We start from the raw sequence: 13,759 nt of genomic DNA, 5'->3' as shown, positions 1-13,759 counted from the left end.
CTCAGTCATGTCCAACTCTTTGCAAACCCATGGACTGCAGCCCACCAGGCTCCTCCGTCCATGGGATTTTCCAGGCACAAGTACTGGAGTGGGGTGCCATTGCCTTCTCCGATGTGCCCAAATGAGCATGCCAAAAATGCTGGTCCACTAAAATTTGAATCTCCCAATCCTCTCACACATATGTGGCAGGTAATTAAGTAAACTGTGAAATGAAGATCCATGTGAGGTAACTGGGGTCTTGCTCACTAAGTATGAAGGAACTAGCAAGATTTATAACTTAAAAGGCCTTGGCCAGATTAACTGGGGTTTCTGCCATCAAATTTAGCACTATAAAAGAGGCAACCCATCTCTAAAATTTAACTCTGAAAGTGGGATATATCAGTCATTGGTGACCACACAGAAACCATAGATTCCCCACAGCTTCTATTCTGCAAACGTGACTTGCAAATCTAGTCTTTCCTCAGCGAAAGAACCTCTGCACCAAAGTTAGCAAATCAAATGGGAAAAATTGGGGGTGTCATTTTCTGTTAAAGATATATATATACTATAGGCCTTGTGGACACACATTATGAGGGACAGAGGAAGACTTTGGGAAATAACCAGACTTTAAAATTTTGTTATATATTCAGCATTAATGGCTTAAACATTTTACTCTAGGGCACATTATCCTGTTATGAATCTTCTGACATAAAAATCCAGTTGCACAAGTAAATTAAGTTGAAAATAATTTAGCACACAGTCTTACAGAAAATTCCTCCTAACCCCAGTTTTTTAAGCATTTCAGATTAGATTCCATCTGTAGGCATGCTGTTCTGTCTTCCCAGTATAGAACATTGTACATAGAAGGGAAAGCACATATTTGTTGCAGAGAAATTATCAGTTCTAATTTTTCATCCTGGAGAGGTACCTACAAAGTGTAGATGCCTTCTGTTTTTAGTTCTGAAATGATTATATTTTTTTCTCTATGGACTTGACATTTCTCTCCTGTCATTACCCTACTGCTCTCCACCCAGGTGCTCTTTCCCAATAAAATCTCTTGCTTTGTCAGCACATGTGTCTCCTCGGACAATTCATTTCCGAGTGTTAGACAAGAGCCCAGTTTCGGGCCCTGGAAGCAGTCCCTCTTCCTGCAACAAATGGTGACTCTGGCGGGGACTCTTCTTTGCTGAGACTGACATCCTGACCACTTGGGGTACTCAGGGGCCAGCTTGCCTGCCAATAGACCAGACCCAGCAGCCGCAACTGGGACCCTTTTGTCCCTGGTCTCCTCCTGACATGGACAACTGGCCAGAGTGCCCCGACTGGTAAGGAACAAGAGACTTTATTGACCTCTCTCCCCTTCCCTCTCTCTTTCCTCTCCTTAACCCTTCTTATCCTTCCCTGCTTTTCTAGTCCCCTGGTCCTGGATGCAGGAATCTGGTCGAAGGGCCCTCAGCCTGAGCTGTGAACTGGAGACTGATCACCTCTCTTGGCAGAGAACTCTAATTCTGGCTGATTTCTGGTAGGGCCGAGTTCCAGTCCTCCGTTCTCTGGAGGCCCAGGGTAAAGTCCCATAATGCCTGGGTATCTGTAGGTGGCAAGAGATGTCTATCAGGCCACCCTTTTCCCCCCTCACCCTGCCTCCTCCCCCTTCTTCTTTCAACCTGGCTTCCTTTCCTCCCTTGAAATCTGATGTTAGTACTTGGATCTGAAGTTCTGTGTCTCTATAAGAGGTTTTCTGAGAGACTGTATTCTTGTATTTAAGGGCTTCCCTGGTGGTGCAGAGGTTAAAGCGTCTGCCTGCAATGTGGGAGACCTGGGTTTGATCCCTGGGTCTGGAAGATCCCCTGGAGAAGGAAATGGCAACCCACTCCAGTATTCTTGCCTGAAGAATCCCATGGATGGAGGAGCTGGTGGGCTACAGTCCACGGGTTGCAAAGAGTCAGACACGATGAAGTGACTTCACTTTCATTAAGACAAGGAACACTGCTGCAAAGTTGTTTCAGTGCTCAACTCTTTGAGACCTTATGGACTGTAGTCCACCACGCTCCTCTGTCCATGGGATTCTCTAGACAAGAATACCAGAGTGGGTTGCCATTTCCTCCTCCAGGGGATCTTCCAGACCCAGGGACAGACCTGTATCGCTTATATGTCTCCTGTACGGGCTGGCATGTTCTTTATTAGTGCCATCTGGGAAGCCCAGGATAAGGGATAAGTTTATGTATATCATTGAGCAAAAAAGTGACTTCTTCCAAGAGGTGTGCCTTGTTTTTTTCCTTCAAGGATTTAGATTGGGCACCAGAATATTCAAAGTGGGAAGTGGTTCAAATATATGTTTGTGTAGGACCTGAGCACCCTGGGGTGAATGCACTGGAATTGTACAGAAGCTCATTAAATTCCCTACTTGAAAATGACTTATGGTTTCACTTGGAAAATATAATATGCAAATCATGATCCCAGAGAGTCTCTTAACTCAGGCTAGAGGGTATTTAAAATGGACATCAAGACATGCTGATTTAAAAGTAAACTTAAAATACTAATGCAACTTTATTATGAGAAAAAGAAAAGACTTTAAAGTTAGAAATTATAGAGAATTAGAATCACAACTTTCTTTTATTTTTATACATGTGTACACTAGCATGTTCACCACCTCCTCCAACACACACATGCAAAAGCACACACTGATGTAAAGCTTCCTCGTACGTGGAGATGATTTGTGGGCTTGTTTTCAGAATCAAATTAAGATGGCTAATCTCCAGGTACATTTGAAATAGGAATTATGTATGAAAGCTTTCAGTTCCATATAGTCTTCTTCAGAAACCTGTGACCAGGCATCTGTAGGCTATGCCCCAGCCCTGTGGTAAATTACTTAAGCCCTAGCCAAAAAAAAAAAAAAAAAAAAATCTTTATTTTCCAATGTAGCATTGCTTTTTGACTAGAGGAATCCAGTTGTTCTTTATTCAATCTTTGTATTTGTGTCTGTACCTGATTTTCCATCTCTAAACCATTATTTCTTATCACAATTTATGTATTATTTTCTGTATTTTGTATTACAACTGACTTGTATTTTCTTTGTGAGCAAACTCTAGTAAAAAATTGTTCAGTAATCCTGATCTATCTTGTTCTCCCAAGATAGGAAAGCAAAGACCATTGTCTTCAATGAGCTTATGTTTTTAAGTGACAACAAGTTCAGGTGTTTTTCTGTTGTATTCTATAATCTTTTAGCACAGACTGACAAACTCCTACTTTTTCTATAGTTACTAATCAGTTCAGTTCAGTTACTCAGTCGTGTCCGACTCTTTGCCACCTGGTGGACTGCAGCATGTCAGGCCTCCCTGTCCATCACCAACTCCCGGAGTTTACACAACTCATGTCCCTTGAGTCCTTGATGCCATCCAACCATCTCATCCTCTGTCTTCCCCTTCTCCTGCCATCTTCAATCTTTCCCAGCACGAAGGTCTTTTCATATGAGTCAGTTCTTCGCATCAGGTGGCCAAAGTAATGGAGTTTCAGCTTTAGCATCATTCTTTCCAAAGAACACCCAGGACTGATCTCCTTTAGGTTGGATCTCTTTGCAGTCCAAGGGACTCTCAAGAGTCTTCTCCAACACCACAGTTCAAAAGCATCAATTCTTTGGCACTCAGCTTTCCTTATAGTCCAATTCTTACATCCGTACATGACTACTGGAAAAACCATAGCCTTGACTAGATGGACCATTGTTGACAAAGTAATATCTCTGCTTTTTAATATGCTGTCTAGGTTGGTCAAAACTTTCCTTCCAAGGAGTAAGCATCTTTTAATTTCATGGCAATAATCACCATCTGCAGTGATTTTGGAGCCCCCCAAAATAAAGTCTGTCACTGTTTCCACTGTTTCCCCATCTATTTGCCATGAAATGATGGGACTGGATGCCATGATCTTCATTTTCTGAATGTTGAGCTTTAAGACAACTTTTTCACTCGCTTTAACTTTCATCAAGAGGCTTTTTAGTTCTTCTTCACTTTCTGCCATAAGGGTGATGTCATCCGCATATCTGAAGTTATTGATATTTCTCCTGGCAATCTTGATTCCAGCTTGTGCTTCATCTAGCCCAGCATTTCTCATGATGTACTCTGCCTAAGTTAAATAAGCAGGGTCTCATTATACAGCCTGGACACACTCCTTTTCCTATTTGGAACCAGTCTGTTGTTCCATATCCAGTTCTAACTGTTGCTTCCTGACCCACATATAGATTTCTCAGGAGGCAGATCAGGTGGTCTGGTATTACCACCTCCTTCAGAATTTTCCACAGTTTGTAGTGATCCACACGATCAAAGGTTTTGGCATAGTCAATAAAGGAGAAATAGATGTTTTTCTGGAACTCTCTTGCTTTTTCAATGATCCAGCAAATGTTGGCAGTTTGATCTCTGGTTCCTCTGCCTTTTCTAAATCCAACTTGAATATCTGGAAGTTCGTTCGTAGTTCACGTACTGTTGAGGCCTGGCTTGGAGAATTTTGAGCATTACTTTACTAGCATGTGAGATGAGTACATTTGTGCGGTAATTTGAGCATTCTTTGACATTGCCTTTCTTTGGCATTGGAATGAAAATGTATTTTTTCCAGTCTATGGCCACTGCTGAGTTTTCCAAATTTGCTGGCATATCGAGTGCAGCACTTTCATAGCATCATCTTCCAGGATTTGAAATAGCTCAACTGGAATTCCATCACCTCCACTAGCTTTGTTTGTAGTGATGCTTTCTAAGGCCCACTTGACTTCACATTCCAGGATGTCTGGCTCTAGGTGAGTGAGCATACAATCGTGATTATATGGGTCATGAAGATCTTTTTTGTACAGTTCTTGTGTGTATCCTTTCCACTTCTTCTTAATATATTCTGCTTCTGTTAGGTCCTTACCATTTCTGTCCTTTATTGAGCCCGTCTTTGCATGAAATATGTCCTAGATATCTCTAATTTTCTTGCAGAGATCTGTAGTCATTCCCATTCTATTTTTTTCCTCTATTTCTTTGCACTGATCACTGAGGAAGGCTTTCTTATCTCTCCTTGCTATTCTTTGAAACTCTGCATTCAAATGGGTATACCTTTCCTTTTCTCCTTTGTTTTTTGTTTCTCTTCTTTTCACAGCTATTTGTAAGGCCTCCTCAGACAACCATTTTACTTTTTTGCATTTCTTTTTCTCGGGGATGGTCTTGATCCCTGTCTTCTGTACAACGTCAGGAACCTCTGTCCATAGTTCTTCAGGCACTCTGTCTATCAGATCTAATCCCTTGAATCTATTTGTCACTTTCACTGTATAATTGTAAGGTATTTGATTTAGGTCATACCTGAATGTTCTAATGGTTTTCCCTACTTTCTTCAATTTAAGTCTGAATTTGGCAGTTAGGAGTACATGATCTCCACAGTCTTCTCCTGGTCCTCTTTTTGCTGACTTTATAAAACTTCTCCATCTTTGGCTGCAAAGAACATAATCAATCCAATTTTGGTATTGACCATCTGTTGATGTCCATGTGTAGAGTCTTCTCTTATGTTGTTGGAAGAGGAATCTGCCATGACCAATGCATTCTCTTGGCAAAAGTCTATTAGCCTTTGCCCTGCTTCATTCCACATTCCAATGCCAAATTTGCCTGTTACTCCAGGTGTTTCTTGACTTCCTACTTTTGCATTCCAGTCCCGTATAATGAAAGGACATATTTTGGGGTGTTAGTTCTGAAAAGTCCTGTAGGCCTTCATAGAGCCATTCAGCTTCAACTTCTTCAGCCTTACTGGTCAGGGAATAGACTTGATTATTTGATATTGAGTGGTTGCCTTGGAAATGGGCAGAGATCATTCTGTCGCTTTTGAGATTGCATCCAAGTAGTGCATAGTCCAGCAAAAAATATACATACTAACAATTATTTCAGTATATGACTACTTAATGAATATGGTACTATTTTCCCTTAAAAATTGAGTGCTTCAGTATAGAATATTTCCAGAAGTCATTTTTATAGATTACAACTTCATCGTTTGTACTTTTAATCATCCTCAAATTTCCAGAAAAATTGTTTATCTCTATTTTAAAATGTTTTATTTTCTATTGGAGCATAGTTGATCAACAATATTATATTAATTTCAGGTGTACAGTAAAATGATTCAGTTATACAGATATATGTATCAATCCTTTTTCAAATTGTCCTCCCATTTAGATTATTACAGAATGTTGAGTAATGTTCCCTATGCTATACGTTAGGTCCTTATTGGTTATCTATTTTAAATATAGCAGCATGTACATGTCAACCCCAAATCCCAGTGTACCCCTTTCCCCCAGTAACCATGAGTCACAGAACATTTTTTAAATAATTAAATTTTTCTGATTGTTAATAATTTACTGGATACATAATCAGTAATAGGACTGATAGTACTAAGATTTCAAAAATAATCCAGAAATTCAACATTATATCTTTTCCTCCCAAACTTTTATACACCTTTCTAAAATGGAATCACCGACTTGATGGACATGAGTTTGAGCAAGTTCTGGGAGTTGGTGGTGGACAGGGAAGCCTGGCGTGTTGCAGTCCATAGGGCCACAAAAAGACGGACACGATTGAGTGACTGAACTGAAAATACTCGCAAATCATGTTGATTTTGGATCCCAATTAAAACTCGTATCTATCCACTGCATACACCATCACTTTAATAGAATAATTTTAGCTACTGATATTGCTTTCTGAAACTGGTACACTATTTTCTTTCTGATTTTCTTGTTTCCTCTTGCCTCACGTCTAATAGTACCTGAACTTTTAATTTGTAAACATCACTGAAATCACCTCACTCCCTAGTTTGGAGTAAGACATTGAGTTAACACCCAAAGCCAACAGGATGCTCTTGACTGAACCTCCTCTTTCCTCTCAGCCTCCTCTTGGAACTATCACACTTTTCCTGTCAGCTACATTCAAGGAAGATTTCATGATCCATCCCATCTGCAGTCTCTCACATACTGCTTCTGCTTGACACGCTCATCCCTGTTTTCACTAGTTATTTTGTAGTCTACTCTAAGATCTCAGCTGAAGTGATCTTCCTTCAGAAAAGTTTCCCTTCCTCAGTCTTGATGTGATCTTTTTGAGATCCTTCCCTGGTGGCTCAGATGGTAAAGAATCTTCCTGCAGTGCAGGAGACCAGGTTTGATCCCCAGATTGGGAAGATTCCCTGGAGAAGGGCATAGCAATCCACGCCAGTATTCTTGCCTGGAGAATTCCATGGACAGAAAATCCTGGTGATCTACAGTCCATGGCGTTGCAAAGAGTCAGACATAACTGACTGACTCACACACACACACACACACACACACACATATCCTCAAGGCAGTTTGTCCTTTACATTATGTCACTAGTTACAGTGATTATTTTTAATTTAGGTGTGCTTTATTTTTGATGCCCCAGTAGCTTGTATATACACAAGGTGATATCTTATCTGTTTGCTTGTGGTTATAGCTTTGTTTTAGCATCATTCTTGTCTCATGCTTCAAAATATCAGTCAAATGGATGACTAAATATTAGTGTTACTACCTTTGAAAATAGATATAGGGAGGTTTGATTTAAACTCCTTGTGTGCTAATATGCTCAGTTGTGTCCAACTCTTTGTGACACCTTGGACTGTAGCCTGCCAGGCTTCTCTGTCCATGGAATTCTCCAGGCCAGAATACTGGAATGGGTAGCCCTCAGCTTCTCTAGGGAACAGTCCCAACCCAGGGATCAAATCCAGATCTTCCACATTGCAGGTGGATTCTTTACCATCTGAGCCAACAGGGAAGCCCACTTATCTTCAAATAATAAACTATGATAAAATAGAATATGTGAAAGGAAGTTACATTAAAAACACAAGAAAATATATAAATAAACCTGGAATCAGGGAGGTTTTTATCATATGGCTGTAAAATCTCAATAAAGTAAATAAAAATGAAGTTATTTATATAAAACATTTTTAATTCTATCTACTAAATACAAATAAAATGGAAGTATTTACAATATAAATGGCTTACTGGGTTTCACTTATGATGAATATCCACAAATAAATTAAGAAAGTGTGAACATCCTGTTGGGACATTGAGTGAGTGACATGATTAGAGAAGTCAGTAAGACATGCAAATGGTTCAGCAAATTGAAAACTTTTTATGCTTTTTAATCATAGAAGTTAATTAAATATTCAAAAAGTATAATATCAGACTGCACTTAATCATCCAGGCAGACCAAAAATATTTCTGTCGTCTACTTAGCATTTAGACAGAAGAACATGAGATAATGAGAAACAAAACAACCCAGGAACTTAACAAATGGCAAATCTATTAATTTAAGAGCGGACTCTTTATAAGCTTCATAAATGGCATTTTGCCATTTAGAGAAGTGGAGGCTGTCTAAGAAGTTTTGAGACGTATGGGATTCCATGCCCTCTACTTAGAGAAATTTTATATCCCCACCATCTTCAGTGGGCAATACCCTACATCAGAGTTTAACTTCCAAATCTATGTTTAGATAAAAGGCAGAAAACGCCTTGTTGAATTTGCTTGGTCTTGATGCTATATAGATAATAGGATTCATTAAAGGAAGAAAGAGGAGGCACACATAGCTCATTATAATGTGAACCACTTTTGGCACATTCTTCCCAAACCTGTGGATGAAGGACAGACCTATTACAGTGACATAGAAGAAGAGCACACAACCCATGTAGGAGATACAGGTATTGAGGGCCTTGGATCACTTTCATTAGAGGCTATACCCATGACAGTCTTTTAAGAATCAGGATATAAGAGAAAAGAAAAATCAGAGAATCTAGGAAAACTGTTAGGAAAATCAGAATTACAGGATAGTCTATTGAAAGTTATGTAAGCACAGGCCAGTTTCAAGACTTCTTGGTGAAGACAGAAAGCATGGGACAGAATATGAGAGTCACAATATGGAAAACAAAAAAGATACAAGATTACAGGTATGATGGATATAAAACCCTTCACAAAAGCTCCTATCCTTAACTTAATCACTTGAGTTTTGGTGAGGATGGAAGTGTATCTCAAGCTGATAGCTTATGGTGAATGGTGTCAGATTTGTGATCTCCAAAGAAGAATATTTAACTTTGGGACCAGCGGCCAGGTTTGATCACTCAAGAGCTTTTGCATAGCAGAGTTTTATTAAAGTACGAAAAGGGACTGAGAAAGCTTCTGACATAGACAGCAGAAGGGGCACGGAGAGTGCCCCCCTGCAAGTCTTTAGCTGGATGTTTTATGTCTGTTAGAAAGCTATTAATCAGATAAGAGAGACACCTCAAGGCTGACAGAGTTTCATCAGGACCCTCTCCCACAAAATGTATTTTTGAGATAGGGTGTCATGAGGTGTGTCATCCCCCAGCCATAAAACAATTGATATGAATACTGGTTTGTTGAGCTATTATCAGCCCAAGGTTTGAGAAAAGAAAAACAGTTAGTCTTAGGTGGAACCATTTTGAAGAAGGGAAAATTCCAAAGCAAATACATAGTTTCATTAACTTAGCTTAAGAAAAGCATTTCCATAGTTTTTCCCTCCTGCCACTTAAGGGAGAGATAAAAAAATGTCTGACACTTGCAGCCTATTTCCCTCGTTTGGAGACCCCTGGCCTTCCTGTCTGTTACCCTCTCAAAGGGATGGCGGATGGCAATAAAATGGTCACAGGCCATGGCAAGCAAGATACCAGATTTCACAGAGGAAAGGGAGTGAATGAAGTAAAAAGCAGGCTCCAGGGCTCATCTCTCGGGGATTCACCCATAAGACATCCATTACAGTTGGCATCGTGGTTAATGTCACCATCAGATCTGTGGCTGCCAGCATGGCAAGGAAATCGTACATGGGTTCATGGAGACTCTGGTCATCCTTGATGAGGTAGAGAAGAGTGCTGTTGCCAAGAAGCACACAGATGTAGACTGTGAGGAAGGGGATGGAGATCCAGTGATGAGCTGCTTCTAGACCTGGGAAGTCAGTCAGCAAGAAGCAGGCAGCACTAATGTTGGGCCACATGGTATATTGACAGGTAGAGAGCAGCTGGAAATCTTTTACCCAAGAATCCAAAGTTTTTAGTAGCAGTGTATCCCAGAAGCATCTATCACATCTTCATACTTGGGGATAATGAACTGGTATGATAAATGGAACTCTGTGAGTATTTTTCTGCAGAAGAAGAATAAAGATTGCAGGTTACACTTGAGATGAGTAATATTGGTCTTTCTCTAATTCAAAGAAAGTATTAGTAAATGAATAAATTTTTCTCAAATTAAAAGAAACATTTTTATTAACTTTTCCTAAATCATCCTACCCTAAGATTGGGTGCAAGCTTAAAATTTTTGCAGGAACAGTGACAGAAACAACACACAAGGTAAATAGATTATTATCTTATTTAGCTGCTTTTTTTTTTTTTTTTTGCTGTGATTGATAACTTTTTGGACACATTTAATTTTCATTTTTATCTTTAATAGTCATGATAAATACATCCCTTTAGCTTTTTTGCTTCTGAAATTGACTATCAGTGTTTGATGGAACAAAATGAGAACTGCCATCATTTTCAATTGCTTTGTCACTACAGCTGTTACCCTTTTCTAGAAGTTTGGGCCATAGACCAGCCTCAACTAACCAATATGAGGACTTGGTGGACCTGCAACCTTGGATTCCACTTCCAAACCACTGAATCAACATTTTATCATGATCCTTAGGAAATTTGAATGGACAGTAATATCTGAAAAGCACTCCTCTACGCATGTCGTATCTACTCCATCTTTGGAGATGCATGTTATTTCATTCCTCCACCTGACTGACCATCTCATTCCCTCCAAATATCCTCTCATGATAATTTTCTCTGATCCTCTCAATTCACTGGTTCTTTTTCTGCCTCTTGTCCTTTTCAAAATTATTTGACATAATTGAATATTCAGGATCTTTCTTCATCTCTCCTCTTATCCCCGTCTCCTTTTCCTCCAATACTTAACTCCTGATAAGGTGCTGCTCGTGTGACTGGTTACATTATAACATTCCCACAGCCTAAAGATGTCAGTTATCTCCACTATTTACATCTTCTTGGTTGCCGAAACCCCAAATAAAGAACCTAATACCTTTTATGCTGAAGTCTTACCTTACCATGAATTCAGAAACTTCAAAGCATGTCTCAGTACTGAGCAGTGGAATACTTCCCTCCTTCATGTGCCTAGTCGTTCAGTCATGTCTGACTCTTTGTGACCCCATGGACTGTACCCCACCAGGCACCTCTGTCCATGGGGCTTCTCCAAGCAAGAATACTGGAATGGGTTGCCATACCCTTCTCAGGGGATCTTCTCAACTCACGGATTGAACCCAGGTCTCCCACATTGCAGGTGGATTTTTTACCATCTGAGGCACCAGGAAAGCCCTTCTTTGTGACAGATCACAAAGATTCTAACTGTTGTGTAAGAGAATATTCTGAAGTTGCATCTGTATAAGCATGATACTCATTGGGGTAGAAGTCACCAACACTAAAAGTTCTCTAAAAATAAAGCACATTTAGGTCACATAGAGGTTCAAAGTACGATTATTATACAAATGTTGCTCTACTTATGAGTTTCTGGATGAAAAATGTGGATGAAAGAGTAATAAACAAAAGGAAGAGAAACATGATGTAATGATACAATGAATTAGAAACATATGGATGCTGATGGGTAAAATATGCAGAAATAAATAAGTTTCTGGATTCATTTTTAAAAGAAATGCAGAATAACTAACTATACTTTCAGACTTTGAAAAACTTCTGTGAGTTACTGCTTGAAAATTAGTTAAGTCTTTGCAGAGACTGTTAATGAAACATTTAAGACCAAAATGGACACAAACTTTTACTATTTTTATGAGCAGAACAAATTTGAGAAACAAAGAGGTTGTATTTCTCTCCATCACTAGATTTGAGTCAGAAAAATAATAAGATATAGTGAAGACTTTGGTAGCTCTAAGAATATAAAAAAACAGTTTATGCCTCTGACCTTTCAGAACAAAGATAAAACATAAGGAGAAACCATTGCAAGACTAAGAGAAGACCCTGGTATTTATCCAGAAACTGGGTTGTGGCACTTTGAAGAACACAAGATGCATCACTGAGCTGAGGTGAACTTTAGTTTCTTCAGACCTGAGACCATACTGCATGCATCCTCCCAAGTCTATATTAGATAGCAAAACCTCCATCAAAACAGCTTGGCTATATATGGATTTAGTTACTGACAAATATTTTTTAAAAATACATCAGGTGCATAATGAATAGTTTGTCTGGGTATAGATGAGAAATGTATCATATTAAAATTTTTTAGCAGCTCCCTGGGACATATATTTTCTTTAGTTACTTCCTTAGATTCTGGGAGTATCTGATGAGCTGTCCTTCAAGGGGCGACTTATTCAACAAGGTATAAACAGCCAATAGAAGCATCACTTCTCAGCATCATCTGTGTGTACTGCATGTACATGCTCAGTCATGCCTGACTCTTGCAACTTAATTGACTGCAGCCTGCCAGGCTTCTCTATCCATGGGGTTTTCCAGGTAAGAATACTGAGCTGGGTTGCCATTTCCTTCTCTAGGGAATCTTTCTAAAGCATGAATTGAACCTGCATCTCCTGCATTGCAGGCAGCTTCTTTCGTTTAATAAACATAACTCTGTTCTGAGGAACCTCACAGTGTGAACCAGAAGTTTATAATTGAGTTTAACAATCAACTTGCAATTTTACACATGGTATTGTTCATAAGCATCTCAACAAAGTCTACAATGCTAAAAACATGAAGAAGCATAGATAGATCTGAGCCACATTCCTGGATCATTCTAGATTTGCTACCAACCTGATTTTCATGTGATGACATTTATCTGGGTAAATAGGATTCTTATTCACACTCAAAAAACATATAGACATCCATGGAAACAGCCGAAATTGGTCAATGTGAGGACATAACCTGATTCTTAGTTATGGGATATAGAGAAAGTACCTCTATAGTATCATAGGTAAATCTCTGCCCCTGTAAGATCAGAATAAACCATGTACACATTATATCCCTTAGAGGAAAACAAGGCCTGGTGCTGCCAGTTCCACAGGGGCAAATTCTAGATGTACCCCATTCAGGCAAGTGAGAAGGAAACACCATGACTGATGTGTACAACAGTACATCAGCTGAAAGATGTAGCTCGTGCATATTAGCACTTGTTCTTGAAACAGACATCTTCCCTTTATTCCTGCTTTAGAGGAAATTGCCCAAAATCACCAAGCTTCTGGAGAAAACCATATTAGGTAGCAATCATCACATCTCAAGTGAAAACAAAGCAACAAATTAATGCACACAGAGAGGAAGCACACACAAAGAGGACGTTTGTACCAACAGAAGCGCTTTTGTCTCTTGTCCAGTGCTTTCTGGATAGGGTTTCCCTGGTAACTCAGTGGTAAAGAATGTGTCTGCCATACAGGATACTCATGTTTGATCCCTGGGTTGGCAAGATCCCCTGGGGAAGGAAATGGCAACACGCTCCAGTATTCTTGTCTGGGAAATCTCATGGACAGAGGAGCTGAGTGGGATTGCAAAGGAGTCCATGGGATTGGATTGCAAAGAGTCAGACATGACTTAGTGAAGTGAAGTCCCTCAGTTGTGTCCGACTCTTTGTGACCTGTGGACTTTAGCCCACCAAGCTCCTCCATCCACAGGATTCTCCAGGCAAGAATACTGGAGTGGGTTGCCATTTCCTTCTCCAGGGGATCTTCCCGGCCCAGGGATCGAACCCAGGTCTCCCACATTGCAGGCAGAC

At 39.7% G+C, this 13,759-nt stretch overlaps 1 pseudogene; it reads right to left on the bottom strand.

The window, feature by feature from the left end:
* Nucleotides 1-8,457: 8,457 nt before the first annotated feature.
* LOC128060486 (olfactory receptor 51B2-like) lies at nucleotides 8,458-9,989 on the bottom strand (annotated as a pseudogene).
* Nucleotides 9,990-13,759: the final 3,770 nt, after the last annotated feature.

The sequence above is a fragment of the Budorcas taxicolor genome, chromosome 15, assembly GCF_023091745.1.
Source record: "Budorcas taxicolor isolate Tak-1 chromosome 15, Takin1.1, whole genome shotgun sequence".
NCBI classification, from domain to species: domain Eukaryota; kingdom Metazoa; phylum Chordata; class Mammalia; order Artiodactyla; family Bovidae; genus Budorcas; species Budorcas taxicolor.
This window is presented reverse-complemented; position numbering and strand designations above follow the sequence as displayed.